Genomic DNA, 3,974 nt, shown 5'->3' on the forward strand with positions numbered 1-3,974 from the left:
GCGGTACAGTCACCCAAGGGTATGCTATGCGGTACAGTCACCCAAGGGTATGCTATGCGGTACAGTCATCCAAGGGTATGCTATGCGGTACAGTCACCCAAGGGTATGCTATGCGGTACAGTCACCCAAGGGTATGCTATGCGGTACAGTCACCTCAGGTTATATTGAGATATGCGGTTACACGAGGCTATGTTGCACAGTACAGTCACCTACGGCTATGTTGAGAAGTGCAATCACCTGAGGCTATGTTGTAAATATTTATCTGAAGCTATGTCGTCAAGTGCATTCATCTGTGGCTATGTTATGTATAACAGACACCCGACGAGACTACATGCTAATAGATATTTTGTGGATTCAGAAGATCTTGTGCATATGTGACTCTGAGTTTAATAATGATGGTAAGATGCCAATCTTACATGTCATGGTGAGTGCCACAACAGGATCATTCGTCACGGACGTTTGCAGAAAGCCCACCAACCAAGGTAACTGTATCAATGGAGTAAGTGAATGTATTAAAAACTACAAGAGGAGTGTCATTCGTGTTTACGTGAGGATAGCGATCAACGTGTGCTCAACTTGGCAACCTCTACACGAAGAACTTCAGCGTGTCCAACACATGTTAATGAACAATGGATATTCAAATACTGAATTAGATACCACGGTGAACAACATGCTGGAGCAAATTCTCATGGCAAATAGACAACCTCAACGTGAGAGCATTAAAGTTTACTACAGGAACACATTTACGACAACATATCGAAAAGACGAGAAGGTCGCGCGAGATATTGTTGCCAGAAACTGCAAGGCTATTGATGAAGACAAGGATATCAGTCTGATAATATACTATAAATATGCGAAAACACGTTCACTCACAATGAACAACAATACGGCATGTCTCTCTGGAAGTTTGAATCTTACCGAAGTGGTATATGAGCACCGATGTAATATTGAGGACTGTCGTCCTCACCACATAAACTAAATTGGACATACAACCTGCACCCTGTGCCGCCGCCTCTCGCTCCACTTACAAGAAGGTGGAATCAAACATGAACAAAAGTATGGGACGAGACTAACGTAGGAGATTATAGTGAATAACACTAAGATCATTACTAGTTGCAGCGATCAGAGAAGACTACAGATATTAGAAGCCATTCACATTAGAGAGACAGTACCTGTCATCAACATCCAGACAAACATGACCACTGCCATACAACTCTTTGATGGGCCACTAATAGGACGTAGACCTGATGCCATGTTAGGTCAAATGGAACACGTCACTGACCCGAAACAAGCTACCAAGTCCACCATTTCTGGACAGGAGGAACGCGTCGCCGACCCACCCGGTCCTAGGCTACGAAGGTTAGAGAGAATCAGACAAGTCCAACCTGACCTCAACTTCAAGTACGTAAAATAACGATCTCGCTTGTCCCAATTTAGTGCACTTAGTAACGGATTTCCTATATTCCTACCTTGTTTAATATTGTTCTTCTGTGTTTCCTCTACTGTAAGTTTTCTATAATTGTTTCCATATTTTGTATTCAGATTATAACTCAGACTTCCCGTCATGACAATGTAGTGTTTTCACCTAACTTTTATGTGCTACGTACGGTAATTTTCTTTTTCGAATGTTTCTAACATACATGATGTTTGCGTTTAACATTTCATATCCAACTTTTTTGAAAGTTTTTTTTCTCTTTTTTTGTAGATTCATGATGATGCCTCTGTGATGGCGAAAGCCTGACTGAAATAGAATGGATGATTTTGGACAGCTGATGTCTGAGCACCTACCTAATGGCAGAATGATAATGAGAAAATTAGAGAATACACACACACACACACACACACACATATATATATATATATATATATATATATATATATATATATATATATATATATATATATATATATATATATATATATATCATTATTCATTTTTCTGTGTCGCTGTCTCCCGCGTTAGCGAGGTAGCGCAGGGAAACAGACGAAAGAATGACCCAACCGACCCACATACACATGCATATACCTGAACGAACACACACGCACATGTACATACCTATACACTTCAACGTATACATACATATATGTACACAGACATATACATACATATACAAATGTACAATTTCATACATACTGCCTTCATCCATTCTCGCCGCCACCCCGCCACACATGAAATGGCACCCCCCTCCCCCCCGCGTGCGCGCTAGGTAGCGTTATGAAAAGACAACAAAGGCCACATTTGTTCACAGTCTCTAGTCGTCATGTGTAATGCACCGAAACCACAGCTCCCTTTCCACATCCAGGCCCCACAGAACTTTCCATGGTTTACCCCAGACGCTTCACATGCCCTGGTTCAATCCATTGACAGCACGTCGACCCCGGTATACCACATCGTTCCAATTCACTCCATTCCTTGCACGCCTTTCACCCTCTTGTATCTTCAGGCGCCGATCGCTCAAAATCTTTTTCACTCCATCTTTCCACCTCCAATTTGGTCTCCCACTTCTCCTCGTTCCTTCCACCTCTGACATTTACCTTCTTTGTCAATCTTTCCTCACTCATTCTCTCCATGTGACCAAATCATTTCAATACACCCTCTTCTGCTCTCTCAACCACACTCTTTTTATTACCAGACATCTCTCTTATCCTTTCATTACTTACTCGATCAAACCAGCTCAAACCACATATTGTCCTTAAACATCTCATTTCCAACACATCCACCCTCCTCCGCACAACCCTATTTATAACCCATGCCTCACAACCGTATAACATTGTTGAAACCATTATTCCTTCAAACATACCCATTTTTGCTCTCCGAGACAACGTTCTCGCCTTCTACGCATTCCTCAACGCTCCCAGAACCTTCGCCCCCTCCACCACACTGTGACTCACTTCCGCTTCCATGGTTCCATCCGCTGCTAAATCCACTCCCAGATATCTAAAACACTTCACTTCCTCCAGTTTTTCTCCATTCAAACTTACCTCCCAATTGGCTTGTCCCTCAACCCTAATGAACCTAACAACCTTGCCCTAATTCACATCTACTTTCAGCTTTCTTCTTTCACACACTTTAATAAACTCAGTCACCAACTTCTGCAGTTTCTCACCCGAATCAGCCATCAGCGCTGCATCATCAGCGAACAACAATTGACTCACTTCCCAAGCCCTCTCATCCACAACAGACTGCATACTTGCCCCTTTCTCCAAAACTCTTGCAATCATCATCCTAACAACCGAATCCATAGACAAATTAAACAGCCGTGGAGATATCACGCACTCCTGCGGCAACCAGTTACTTTCCTCTCTTCCTACTCGTACACATGCCATACATCCTCGATAAAAACTTTTCACTGCTTCTAGCAACTTACCTCCCACACCATATACTCTTAATACCCTCCACAGAGCATCTCTATCAAATCTATCATATGCCTTCCCCAGATCCATAGATGCTACATACAAATCCATTTGTTTTTCTAAGTATTTCTCACATACATTCTTCAAAGCAAACACCTGATCCACACATCCTCTACCACTTCTGAAACCACACTGCTCTTCCCCAATCTGATGCTCTGTACATGCCTTCACCCTCTCAATCAATACCCTCCCAGATAATATCCCAGGAAAATTCAATATATATATATATATATATATATATATATATATATATATATATATATATATATATATATATATATATATATATATATATATATATATATATATATATATATATATATATATATATATATATATATATATATATATATATATATATATATACATATATATATATTGTCATGTACTCTCCTAAGATCTTGTTTAAGGGTATTGGATTACTAGCAATCGAATAGTCGTTTCCCTGTTGAGGGCGATCATAGCCTCGCAGTTAGCGTTCCCAGCTACCACGCAAATGTTACGGGGTTCGAATCTATGCATATATGTATATATATATATTATCATGTACTCTCCTAACA

Source organism: Panulirus ornatus, chromosome 9 (assembly GCF_036320965.1).
Source record: "Panulirus ornatus isolate Po-2019 chromosome 9, ASM3632096v1, whole genome shotgun sequence".
Classification (NCBI taxonomy): domain Eukaryota; kingdom Metazoa; phylum Arthropoda; class Malacostraca; order Decapoda; family Palinuridae; genus Panulirus; species Panulirus ornatus.